Source organism: Bubalus bubalis, chromosome X (genome assembly GCF_019923935.1).
Source record: "Bubalus bubalis isolate 160015118507 breed Murrah chromosome X, NDDB_SH_1, whole genome shotgun sequence".
Classification (NCBI taxonomy): domain Eukaryota; kingdom Metazoa; phylum Chordata; class Mammalia; order Artiodactyla; family Bovidae; genus Bubalus; species Bubalus bubalis.
This window is the reverse complement of record NC_059181.1, coordinates 68,075,818-68,090,354: the sequence shown is the minus strand read 5'-3', so window position 1 is coordinate 68,090,354 and position 14,537 is coordinate 68,075,818. Positions and strand designations below refer to the sequence as shown.

Here is a 14,537-nt window from a genome sequence, read left to right as displayed (position 1 = left end):
CAAGAAAGGTTTAACAAGGACTTAGAAGAAATAAAAAAGAGTCAATATATAATGAATAATGCAATAAGTGAAATTAAAAACACTCTGGAGGCAACAAATAGTAGAATAACAGAGGCAGAAGATAGGATTAGTGAATTAGAAGATAGAATGGTAGAAATAAATGAATCAGAGAGGACAAAAGAAAAACGAATTAAAAGAAATGAGGACAATCTCAGAGACCTCCAGGACAATATTAAATGCTACAACATTCGAATCATAGGGGTCCCAGAAGAAGAAGACAAAAAGAAAGACCATGAGAAAATACTTGAGGAGATAATAGTTGAAAACTTGCCTAAAATGGGGAAGGAAATAATCACCCAAGTCCAAGAAACCCAGAGAGTCCCAAACAGGATAAACCCAAGGCGAAACACCCCAAGACACATATTAATCAAATTAACAAAGATCAAACACAAAGAACAAATATTAAAAGCAGCAAGGGAAAAACAACAAATAACACACAAGGGAATACCCATAAGGATAACAGCTGATCTTTCAATAGAAACTCTCCAAGCCAGGAGGGAATGGCAAGACATACTTATAATGATGAAAGAAAATAACCTACAGCCCAGATTATTGTACCCAGCAAGGATCTCATTCAAGTATGAAGGAGAAATCAAAAGCTTTTCAGACAAGCAAAAGCTGAGAGAATTCTGCACCACCAAATCAGCTTTCCAACAAATACTAAAGGATATTCTCTAGACAGGAAACAAAAATGGTGTATAAATTCGAACCCAAAACAATAAAGTAAATGGCAACGGGATCATACTTATCAGTAATTACCTTAAACGTAAATGGGTTGAATGCCCCAACCAAAAGACAAAGACTGGCTGAATGGATACAAAAACAAGACCCCTACATATGTTGTCTACAAGAGACCCACCTCAAAACAGGGGACGCATACAGACTGAAAGTGAAGGGCTGGAAAAAGATTTTCCATGCAAATAGGGACCAAAAGAAAGCAGGAGTAGCAATACTCATATCAGATAAAATAGACTTTAAAACAAAGACTGTGAAAAGAGACAAAGATGGTCACTACATAATGATCAAAGGATCAATCCAAGAAGAAGATATAACAATTATAAATATATATGCACCCAACACGGGAGCACCGCAGTATGTAAGACAAATGCTAACAAGTATGAAAGAAGAAATTAACAATAACACAATAATAGTGGGAGACTTTAATACCCCACTCACACCTATGGATAGATCAACTAAACAGAAAATTAACAAGGAAACACAAACTTTAAACGATACAATAGACCAGTTAGACCTAATTGATATCTATAGGACATTTCATCCCAAAACAATGAATTTCACCTTCTTCTCAAGTGCACATGGAACCTTCTCCAGGATAGATCACATCCTGGGCCATAAAGCTAGCCTTGGTAAATTCAAAAAAATAGAAATCATTCCAAGCATCTTTTCTGACCACAATGCAGTAAGACTAGATCTCAATTACAGGAGAAAAACTATTAAAAAATCCAACATATGGAGGCTGAACAACACGCTGCTGAATAACCAACAAATCACAGAAGAAATCAAAAAAGAAATCAAAATTTGCATAGAAATGAATGAAAATGAAAACACAACAACCCAAAACCTGTGGGACACTGTAAAAGCAGTCCTAAGGGGAAAGTTCATAGCAATACAGGCACACCTCAAGAAACAAGAAAAAAGTCAAATAAATAACCTAACTCTACACCTAAAGCAACTAGAAAAGGAAGAAATGAAGAACCCCAGGGTTAGTAGAAGGAAAGAAATCTTAAAAATTAGAGCAGAAATAAATGCAAAAGAAACAAAAGAGACCATAGCAAAAATCAACAAAGCCAAAAGCTGGTTCTTTGAAAGGATAAATAAAATTGACAAACCATTAGCCAGACTCATCAAGAAACAAAGGGAGAAAAATCAAATCAATAAAATTAGAAATGAAAATGGAGAGATCACAACAGACAACACAGAAATACAAAGGATCATAAGAGACTACTATCAACAATTATATGCCAATAAAATGGAAAACAGGGAAGAAATGGACAAATTCTTAGAAAAGTACAACTTTCCAAAACTCGACCAGGAAGAAATAGAAAATCTTAACAGACCCATCACAAGCACGGAAATTGAAACTGTAATCAAAAATCTTCCAGCAAACAAAAGCCCAGGTCCAGACGGCTTCACAGCTGAATTCTACCAAAAATTTAGAGAAGAGCTAACACCTATCCTGCTCAAACTCTTCCAGAAAATTGCAGAGGATGGTAAACTTCCCAACTCATTCTATGAGGCCACCATCACCCTAATACCAAAACCTGACAAAGATGCCACAAAAAAAGAAAACTACAGGCCAATATCACCGATGAACATAGATGCAAAAATCCTTAACAAAATTCTAGGAATCAGAATCCAACAACACATTAAAAAGATCATACACCATGACCAAGTGGGATTTATCCCAGGGATGCAAGGATTCTTCAATATCCGCAAATCAATCAATGTAATACACCACATTAACAAATTGAAAAATAAAAACCATATGATTATCTCAATAGATGCAGAGAAAGCCTTTGACAAAATTCAACATCCATTTATGATCAAAACTCTCCAGAAAGCAGGAATAGAAGTAACATACCTCAACATAATAAAAGCTATATATGACAAACCCACAGCAAACATTATCCTCAATGGTGAAAAATTGAAAGCATTTCCTCTAAAGTCAGGAACGAGACAAGGGTGCCCACTTTCACCATTACTATTCAACATAGTTTTGGAAGTTTTGGCCACAGCAATCAGAGCAGAAAAAGAAATACAAGGAATCCAAATTGGAAAAGAAGAAGTAAAACTCGCACTATTTGCAGATGACATGATCCTCTACATAGGAAACCCTAAAGACTCCACCAGAAAATTACTAGAACTAATCAATGACTATAGTAAAGTTGCAGGATATAAAATCAACACCCAGAAATCCCTTGCATTCCTATACACTAATAATGAGAAAACAGAAAGAGAAATTAAGGAAACAATTCCATTCACCATTGCAACAGAAAGAATAAAATACTTAGAAATATATCTACCTAAAGACTAAAGACCTATATACAGAAAACTATAGAACACTGGTGAAAGAAATCAAAGAGGACACTAACAGATGGAGAAATATACCATGTTCATGGATTGGAAGAATCAATATAGTGAAAATGAGTATACTACCCAAAGCAATCTATAGATTCAATGCAATCCCTATCAAGCCACCAACAGCATTCTTCACAGAGCTAGAACAAATAATTTCACAATTTGTATGGAAATACAAAAAACCTCGAATAGCCAAAGCGATCTTGAGAAAGAAGAATAGAACTGGAGGAATCAACCTACCTGACTTCAGGCTCTACTACAAAGCCACCGTTCTCAAGACAGTATGGTACTGGCACAAAGACAGAAATATAGATCAATGGAACAAAATAGAAAGCCCAGAGATAAATCCACGCACCTATGGACACCTTATCTTTGACAAAGGAGGCAAGAATATACAATGGAGTAAAGACAATCTCTTTAACAAGTGGTGCTGGGAAATCTGGTCAACCACTTGTAAAAGAATGAAACTAGAACACTTTCTAACACCATACACAAAAATAAACTCCAAATGGATTAAAGATCTAAATGTAAGACCAGAAACTATAAAACTCCTAGAGGAGAACATAGGCAAAACACTCTCTGACATACATCACAGCAGGATCCTCTATGACCCACCTCCCAGAATATTGGAAATAAAAGCAAAAATAAACAAATGGGACCTAACTAACCTTAAAAGCTTCTGCTCATCGAAGGAAACTATTAGCAAGGTGAAAAGACAGCCTTCAGAATGGGAGAAGATAATAGCAAATGAAGCAACTGACAAACAACTAATCTCGAGAATATACCAGCAACTCCTACAGCTCAACTCCAGAAAAATAAATGACCTAATCAAAAAATGGGCCAAAGAACTAAATAGACATTTCTCCAAAGAAGACATACAGATGGCTAACAAACACATGAAAAGATGTTCAACATCACTCATTATCAGAGAAATGCATATCAAAACCACAATGAGGTACCATTTCACACCAGTCAGAATGGCTGCAATCCAAAAGTCTACAAGCAATAAATGGTGGAGAGGGTGTGGAGAAAAGGGAACCCTCTTACACTGTTGGTGGGAATGCAAACTAGTACAGCCACTATGGAGAACAGTGTGGAGATTCCTTAAAAAACTGGATATAGACCTGCCTTATGATCCAGCAATCCCCCTACTCGGCATACACACTGAGGAAACCAGAAGGGAAAGAGACACGTGTACGCCAGTGTTCATCGCAGCACTGTTTATAATAGCCAGGACATGGAAGCAACCTAGATGTCCATCAGCAGATGAATGAATAAGAAAGCTGTGGTACATATACACAATGGAGTATTATTCAGCCATTAAAAAGAATACATTTGAATCAGTTCTAATGAGGTGGATGAAACTGTAACCTATTATACAGAGTGAAGTAAGCCAGAAAGAAAAACACCAATACAGTATACTAACGCATATATATGGAATTTAGAAAGATGGTAACAATAACCCTATGTATGAGACAGCAAAAGAGACACTGATGTATAGAACAGTCTTATGGACTCTGTGAGAGAGGGAGAGGGTGGGAAGATTTGGGAGAATGGTATTGAAACATGTAAAATATCATGTATGAAACGAGTTGCTAGTCCAGGTTCGATGCACGATACTGGATGCTTGGGGCTGGTGCACTGGGACGACCCAGAGGGATGGAATGGGGAGGGAGGAGGGAGGGGGGTTCAGGATGGGGAACACATGTATACCTGTGGCGGATTCATTTTGATATTTGGCAAAACTAATACAGTTATGTAAAGTTTAAAAATAAAATAAAATTAAAAAAAATAAAAAAAATAATGGGAGAAAAAAAAAAAGAAAAAGAAAAAAAATTTGGGAGGGGTATAGTAAAAATGTACTTTTAGAATATATTTGAACTTTACTTCCCTGGTAGCTCAGATGGTAAAGCATCTGCCTACAATGCAGAAGACCCGAGTTCAATCCCTGGGTTGGGAAGATCCTCTGGAGAAGGAAATGGCACCCCACTCCAGTACTCTTGCCTGGAAAATCCCATGGATGGAGGAGCATGGTAGGCTATAGTCCATGGGGTCGCAAAGAGTCGGACATGACTGAGTGATGTCACTCACTCACTCCTCAAGCAACTATCAGCCTATATTAAATCATTGTTTGTGTGTTTCAACCTGATAGTAACTGCAAATCTAAAACCTGCTATAGATAAATAAGAAATAAAGAGAGAAAGGAGCCCAAACATAAGGAAAGCCATCAGACTGCAAGAGAAGAAAGGAACAGAGAAGAAGTATAAAAACAAGCAGAAAATAATTAACAATATTGCAATAAGTACATAGTTAGCAATAACCACTTTAAATGAAAATTTACTAAATGCTCCAATCAAAATAGAGATGACTGAATGAATAGAAAACAGGACCCATTTATATGCTGCCTACAAGAGACTCACTTCCAATCTAAAGACAGATTGATATTAAAGGGATGGAAAAATATATTCCATTCAAAAAGAAACAAAAAAAGAAAGCTGAAGTAGTAAATAAAATGCTACAAAACCAGTGCATCAGGGAAGAAATCAAAGAGCAAATTCAAAAATACCTTGAGACACATGAAAATGGTAACAACTTTCCAATATCTATGTCCGACTCTTTATAACCCCATGGAATAGTCTGCTAGGCTCCTCTGTCCCTGGGATTCTCCAGGCAAGTATACTGGAGTAGGTTGCTGTGCCCTTCTCCAAGGGGTCTTCTCCACTCAGTGATTGAACCCACATCTCTTACATCTCCTGCATTGGCAGGCAGGTTCTTTACCACTAGGGCCACCTGGAAAGCCCTCTAATATCTGTGAGATGCAGCAAAAGCGGTTCTCAGAGGGACGATCATAGTGAAACAGGCCTACCTCACAAAATAAGAAAATTCTCAAATTAAACAAAAACAAAACTTTATACTTAAAGGAGCTAGAAAAAGAGGAACAAAGCAAGCACAAACTTAGTAAAAGGAAGTTAATAATAAAGGTCAGACTGGAAATAATGAAACTGCTAGCTTGTCTTCTTCCTCTTTTCAGGGTCTTTCACAGAGTAAAAGTTTTAAATTTTGAGCAAGTCCAATTTACAGATTTCCTTTTGAGGACATGCTTTTCTCCTATATAAAGGAACCAGAAGAAGAACAAACCAAACTCTAGGTTACTAGAAAGACATAAACCATAAAGGTCAGGGCAGAAATAAATGAATAGAGACTGAAAAAAATACTAGAAAAGATCAGTGAAACTTATGAATGAATTTTTAAAAAAATATGAACAAAATTGAAAAACCTTTAGTGAGATCCATCTTGATAAAAAGAGAGAGGGCCCAAGTAAATAAAATGAGAAATGAAAGATGAGATTTATCAACTTGTATCACACCAATGGAAGGAATCATAACAGACTACTGTGCCAATAATGAGGGCTTCCCTGGTGGCTCAGTGGTAAAGAATCCACCTGCCAATGTAGGAGACGTGGGTTCAATCCCTGGGTTGGGAAGATCCCCTAGAGAAGGAAATGGCAACCCACTCCAGTATTCTTGCCTGGAAAATTCCATGGGCAGAGGAGCCTGGAGGGGTATTGTCCATGGGGTCACAAAGAGTCAGACATGACTTAGCGACTGAGCACCCACCATGCCAACAGTGGAGAACATCAAAGAAATGGATAAATTCCTAGAAACATACAATCTTTCAAGAATGAATCATGGAGAAATGCAATATCTGACTGATTACTAATAAAATTCAATCGGTCGTGAAAAAGCTTCCAATACACATACGTCAAAGACCAGATTGCTTCATAGGTGAATTCTATCAAACAAAGAAGAATTATACTCAACAATATTACAATAATTTTATATGGTGACAGATGGTAACTAGCCTTGTAGTTGTGATCATTTTGTAACATATAAAATATTGAATCACTATGTTGTTCACCTAAAAAGAATACATTATCAATTTTATTTCAAAATGAAAGAATTGGATAGAAATCTGCATTCTTGATGAGGCATAATGGAATTAAAGAGATCCCAATAGGTTTTGTAAAATGGAGAAGGACATCTCACTTAGAAGAGAGCTACAGCTTGGGAGCTCCAGGACCTGCAAATATTCTTACCATATCTGGTTGGATTACAAGTGCAGTCCAGTTAGGGCTAAAAGAACAGAATAAAGTTTTCAGCTGCTTTTACCAGAGGGTATATATTAATATTTTGTGGTTTGATTTCAGCTGAATTAACTATCTGCTATTAACAGAATCATCAACTAGAATGGCATGCAGTGTTTTCACTATATCTTAAAATATGTCTTGTATCCAATCTGAAATACTGGATTAGATATAAAGAGGAAAGTGTGACCCATGCTGAAAAGGAAAGGCAATCAATAGAGACAATCCACATGCCTGCTGCAATTCATGGGGTCTCAAAGAGTTGGACACGACTGAGTGACTGAACTGAACTGAATAAAGCAAATACATTTGTGAAGAGTGGACAGATAGAAAATCTCAGTACAAACATGGAAAATGTGAAAATGGACCAACTTGAAATTCTAGAACTGAAAAATGTAATTTCTGATTAACAAATGATTGTACTTAACAGGAGATTAGCGATAGCTGTAGTAGTGTCAGTGAAGTTGATGATATTCTAACAGAAATTATCCAATCTGAGAATAGAAAACATTGAAAAATAAAAAGCATATAGAACACTTGCTCTTCAGATCCTTTCCACAATTAATTTGTATAGTTATCAATCAAATACATGTAAAGAATAGGAATGCTTCAGTTCAGTCACTCAGTCGTGACCGACTCTTTGCAACCCCATGAATTGCAGCATGCCAGGCCTCCCTGTCCATCACCAACTCCTGGAGTTCACTCAAACTCACGTCCATCGAGTCAGTGATGCCATCCAGCCATCTCATCCTCTGTCATCCCCTTCTCGTCCTGCCCCCAATCCCTCCCAGCATCAGAGTCTTTCCCAACGAGTCAACTCTTCGCATGAAGTGGCCAAAGTACTGGACTTTGAGCTTTAGCATCATTCCTTCCAAAGAAATCCCAGGGCTGATCTCCTTCAGAATGGACTGGTTGGATCTTCTTGCAGTCCAAGGGACTCTCAAGAGTCTTCAACACCACAGTTCACAAGTATCAATTCTTTGGCGCTCAGCTTTCTTCATTAGTCCAACTCTCACATCCATACATGACTACTGGAAAAACCATAGCCTTGACTAGACGGACCTTTGTTGGCAAAGTAATGTCTCTGCTTTTGAATATGCTGTCTAGGTTGGTCATAACTTTACTTTCAAGGAGTAAGCATCTCTTAATTTCATGGCTGCAGTCACCATCTGCAGTGATTTTGGAGCCCAGAAAAATAAAGTCTGACACTGTTTCCACTGTTTCCCCCTCTATTTCCCATGAAGTGATGGGACCAGATGCCACGATCTTAGTTTTCTGAATCTTGAGCTTTAAGCCAACTTTTTCACTCTCCTCTTTCACTTTCATCAAGAGGCTCTTTAGTTCTTCTTCACTTTCTGCCATAAGGTTGGTGTCATCTGCATATCTGAGGTTATTGATATTTCTCCTGGCAATCTTGATTCCAGCTTGTGCTTCTTCCAGCCCAGCATTTCTCATGATGTGCTCTGCATAGAAGTTAAAAAGCAGGGTGACAATATACAGCCTTGACGTATTCCTTTTCCTATTTGGAACCAGTCTGTTGTTCCATGTCCAGTTCTAACTGTTGTTTCCTGACCTCCATACAGGTTTCTCAAGAGGCTGGTCAGGTGTTCTGGTATTCCCATCTCTTTCAGAATTTTCCACAGTTTATTGTGATCCACACAGTCAAAGGCTTTGGCATAGTCAATAAAGCAGAAATAGATGTTTTTCTGGAACTCTTTTGCTTTTTTGATGATCCCGTGGATGTTGGCAGTTTGATCTCTGGTTCCTCTGCCTTTTCTAAAACCAGCTTGAACATCACGAAGTTCACGATTCATGTATTGCTGAAGCCTGGCTTGGAGAATTTTGAGCATTACTTTACTAGCGTGTGAAATGAGTGCAATTGTGCGGTAGTTTGAGCATTCTTTGGCATTGCCTTTCTTTGGGATTGGAATGAAAGCTGACCTTTTCCAGTCCTGTGGCCACTGCTGAGTTTTCCAAATTTGCTGGCATATTGAGTGCAGCACTTTCACAGCATCATCTTTCAGGATTTGAAACAGCTCAATTGGAATTCTATCACCTCCACTAGCTTTGTTCGTATTGATGCTTTCTAAGGCCCACTTGACTTCACATTCCAGGATGTCTGGCACTAGGTCAGTGATCACAGCATCGTGATTATCTTGGTCATGAAGATCTTTTTTGTGCAGTTCTTCTGTGTCTTCTTGCCACCCCTTCTTAATATCTTCTGCTTCTGGTAGGTCCATACCATTTCTGTCCTTTGTCGAGCCCATCTTTGCATGAAATGTTCCCTTTGTATATAATTTTCTTGAAGAGATCTCTAGTCTTTCCCTTTATGTTGTTTTCCTCTATTTCTTTGCATTGATCGCTGAGGAAGGCTTTCTTATCTCTTCTTGCTATTCTTGGAACTTTGCATTCAGATGCTTATATCTTTCCTTTTCTTCTTTGCTTTTCACTTCTCTTCTTTTCACAGCTATTTGTAAGGCCTCCCCAGACAGCCATTTTGCTTTTTTGCATTTCTTTTCCATGGGGATGGTCTTGATCCCTGTCTCCTGTACAGTCCATAGTTCATCAGGCACTCTATCAGATCTAGGCCCTTAAATCTATTTCTCACTTCCACTGTATAATCATACAGTGTGGACGTTAGGAATGCTTAATAGAGAAAAAAGTGCTGATAGAAACTCTCACTTGGCCCAGTGTTTTGTAGTTTTTGTTGTAGTGATTTTGTCGTTAGCCATATACAGATTTGTTACATTTTTAGCAATTATTTCATTTTGGGGGTGCTATTTTAAATTCCCTGTCTTTTAAATCTCAAGTTCTAATTGTTCATTGCAATAATTCAGTTATGTTTTTTATTTTGAACTTTGTTCTGTGAATGTGCTCTAGGTAGCTTCTTTTTCATTTTTCAAATTTATTGAAATTTTCTACCTAATCTGGTTGTCTGCAAATCGGGTCATGTTTATTTCTTACTTTCCATCGTATGGCTTTTAATTCCTTTTCTTGTCTCATTATGCTGGGTAGGACTTTCTGTATTTACTGTTATTATGTTGAAGAATGATAGTAGACATCCTCTTGGTATTTCTCATGTCAGTGGGAAAGCATTGAACTATTTTATCATTAAGTATAATGGTTCCTGAATAAGATTTTTGTAAATATTCTATCAAGTTGAGAAAGTTCCCCTCCCCTAGCTTTCTAAATTTTCTTTCCTAAAGTGATATTTTTACTGAGATAGATGTAGATTCACATGCAATTGTAATATATGCACAGCTCTTTTGTACTTTGCCCAGTTTCTCACAATAGCAATGTTTTACAGAAGTATATTTTCAGTTAGCCATGTTACTGATATCTTCCAGTATGACTCAGATTTCCTCAGTTTTATTGTACTTTTGTATTTGTGTTAAGTTCTACACAGTTTTATTACAAACATGAGTTGGTTCATGTTTGCATCACCACAGTCAACATGCAGATTTCTCATCTTGCCCTTTTGTAATCATGTTCAACTCTCTACCCATATTCCTACCTGTGCCTAATACCTGGAAATCACTAATTTATCCTCCATTTCTAAAATTTTTTTCATTTTAAACATGTTCTATAAATGGAATCATATAGTTTGGGATTAGACATTTTAGGATTGTGTTTTTTCACTTAGCATAATTTCCTTGGGATTCAGCCAGGTCATTGCATGTGTCAATAGTTCTCTCCTTTTTATTTCAATGTAGTGTTCTATGGTATGGATATACTACAGTTGGTTTAACCATTTACTTGTTAAAGGACATCTTGGATGATCCCAGATTTGGGCTGTTACAAATGAGGGTGCTGATAAACATTTGTATACAGCTTTTTGTGTCAGTGAAAATTTCATTCCTTTGGGATAAATGCTCAGGAGTGCAGTTGGTGGGTCATTATGATGGTTGTATTTTTTTTAAAAGCACTCCTAAATGGTGTTCCATAGTGGCTATGCTGGTTTATAGTCTCACAGCAATTTAAGAATGATCCATTTTTCTGTATTCTCTCCAGCATTTGATTTTACCATTGTTTAAAAAAAATTAAAAAAGAAATTAGACCTTCTGATAGATACCTAGTTTTAACTCAGTGTGGTTCTAATTTTCATTTCCCCAGTGACTAATAAAACTTTTAACACCATTATTGAGATAAAAATCATGAGTTTACAGTGTACAGTTCAGTAGTTTCTAATATGTTCACAGATACATGCAGCCATCACGACAGAAAATTTTATAATATTATTACCTGAAAAAGAAACCCCATATTCTTTAGTTATCACCCTCTATGCTGCCTTAAGCAACCACTAATCTACTTTCTCATGGTTTTCCCTGTTTCAGACTTTCTTATAAATGTCATTCTATTACATGTGGTACTTTGTGACTGGCTTCTTTCATTTAGTGTGAAGTGTTCAAGGTGTATTTATATTGTAGTGTATATTAGTATTTCATTTCTTTTTATGACCGAATAACATTATTTTATATAGAAATATCACATTGGTTGTTTTGTTGATGGACAATCTTGTTTCTGCCTTTGGTTATTATGAATAATGCTACTCTGAACATTTGTGAACAAGTTTGTGTGTGGCCACATGTTTTCATTTCTCTTGGTTATATACATAGGGGTAGAATTGCTGAGTTATATGGTAACTCTGTTAAATCCTTTGAGGAGATATCAAACTGTTTCTCAAAGTGGCTACACCATTGCATGTTCTACCCAATAGTGTATGAGGATTCTGATTTCTCTGCATCCATGCCAACAGTGGTTGTTATCTGATTTTTTATTTTAATTTTAGTCAACCTAGTCCATGTGAAGTTGAGTCTTATTATGGTTTTGGTTTTCATTTTGCTTGATGGCTAATGACATTGAGTATCTCTTCATATATTTATTGGTAGTTTGTATATATTCCTTGGAGAATTATCTACTTAGATCCTTTGCTCAGTTTTAATTGGGTATTATGTCTTTTTTATCATTGACTTATAAGTATTCTTTATATCTTCTAGACTTCTATTAAGATAAAATATATATAATGTAAAGTTTACTCTTTTGACTAATTTTTAATATACAATTCTTTGGCATTAAGTACATTCACATTGCTGTGTGTGTGAATCATTACCATCCATCTCCAGAACTTTTTCATCTTCTCCAACTGAAACTCTGTACCCTTTAAAGTCACTAACTTCCAAATCCCCTTTACCCCTAGTCCCTGGTGGCCACTATTGTACATTCTTTCTCTATGACTAGGACTACTTTAGGAACCTCACATATGTGGAATCTACAGTATTTGTCATTTTATGTCTGTCTTATTTTACTTGGCATAATGCCTTCAAAGTTATAGTCAGTGTTATAGCATGGATTAAAATTTTCTTCCCTTTTAAGACTGGATAGCATTCAGTTGTGGAGAAGGCAATGGCACCCCACTCCAGTACTCATGCCTGGAAAATCCCATGGACGGAGGAGCCTGGTAGGCTGCAGTCCATGGGGTCGCTACGAGTCAGGTACGACTGAGTGACTTCACTTTCCCTTTTCACTTTCATGCATTGGAGAAAGAAATGGCAACCCACTCCGGTGTTCTTGCCTGGAGAATCCCAGGGACGGGGGAGCCTGGTGGGCTGCCGTCTATGGGGTTGCACAGAGTCGGACACGACTGAAGCGACTTGGCAGCAGTAGCAGCAGCAGCATTCAGTTGTGTAGATGTATGTGTTTCTTTAATTTTCTTGATGATTTCCTTTGAAGTACAAATGCTTTTAGTTTTGATAATGTCCACTGTATTTATTTTTGTTTTTGTTGCTTATACTTATGGTGTCATTTCTAAGAATCTATTTCTAAATCTGGGGTCACAAAGATTTACCTCAGTGTTGTTTTCTAAGGGTTTTATAGTTTTAGCTCTTATGTTTAGCTCTTTAGAGTTAATTTTTGTATGTGGTGTAATACAGGTCTCTAACTTAAGTTTTTGAAGTGAATACATAGTTGTTCCAGTACCATTTGTTGAAAAGACTGTTTTCTTCCTATTGAATGGGTGTAGCATCCTGTTGAAAATCATTTGACCATAGACATAGGGGTTTATTTCTGAACTTTCAGATCTTTTCAGCTGATTCTTGTGTCTATCCTTTTGCCAGTACCACACTATACTGATTATAGTTGTTTTACACTAAGTTTTAAAATCTCTAAGTGTGAGTCTTCCTATTTTGTTTTGACTATCCTGGGTTCATTTTAATTGTACATGAATTTTAGAATTAGCTTATCAGTTTCTACAAAGAAGCCAGTGGGATTCTGACATGGATTGCCTTTTTTAAAATTGTAGATTCATTTGGGGAGTATTGCTATCTTAATATTGTTTTCTATTTAATGAGCATGCATTGTTTTTGCCATTGATTTAAATCTTTAATTTAGTTCAATGATGTTTTGTAGTTTTCAGAGTATAAGTTTTAAACTTTTTTAAGTTTTTTCCTAAGCATTTTATTCTTTTTGATGCTGTTATAAATGGATTGTTTTCTTAATTTTATTTTCAGATCATTCTTTGCAAGTGTATAGGAATGTAATTGACTTTTATTTTTCTCATATCCTTCAACCTTTCTGAACTCTTTTATTAGTTCTCATATTTTTTAGTGGATTCCTTAGGACTTCTATATGCAATATATATTGTCTCCAAAGACAAATAGTTCTACCTCTTCCTTTTCAGTCTTCTTGCCTTTTATTTCTTTAACTCGTGGTTACTTGTTCTGGCTGGAATCTCCATTACAGTGTTGAATGGAAGTGTCAAGAGAGGATTTCCTTTTCTCATTCTGCCCTTAGGTGGAATGGATTCAGTCTTTTACCATTAAGTATGATATTGCTGCTGCTGCTGCTGCTAAGTCACTTCAGTTGTGTCCGACTCTGTGCGACCCCATAGATGGCAGCCCACCAGGCTCCGCCGTCCCTGGGATTCTCCAGGCAAGAACACTGGAGTGGGTTGCCATTTCCTTCTCCAGTGCATGCAAGTGAAAAGTGAAAGTGAAGTCACTCAGTCGTGTTTGATTCCTAGCCACTCCATGGACTGCAGCCTACCAGGCTCCTCCGTCCATGGGATTTTTTGTAGTTGTTGACTAAGTTCCATTTGTTAAGTTTTTAAAAATAAATTTTATTTTTTAGAGCTGTTTTAGGTGCACAGAAAAATTGAGTAGAATGTACAGAAATTTTCTATTATGCATCCCCACATATGCACAGCCTCCCCCAGTGTAAACTTCCTGTACCACAGTTG

At 36.8% G+C, this 14,537-nt stretch overlaps 1 protein-coding gene across 8 annotated transcripts in view; it reads left to right on the top strand.

Annotated features, from left to right (window-relative positions):
- The window catches only part of ATRX (ATRX chromatin remodeler), a 287,562-nt gene that overhangs the window by 78,716 nt on the left and 194,309 nt on the right, over positions 1 to 14,537 (top strand). The window lies entirely within an intron of this gene.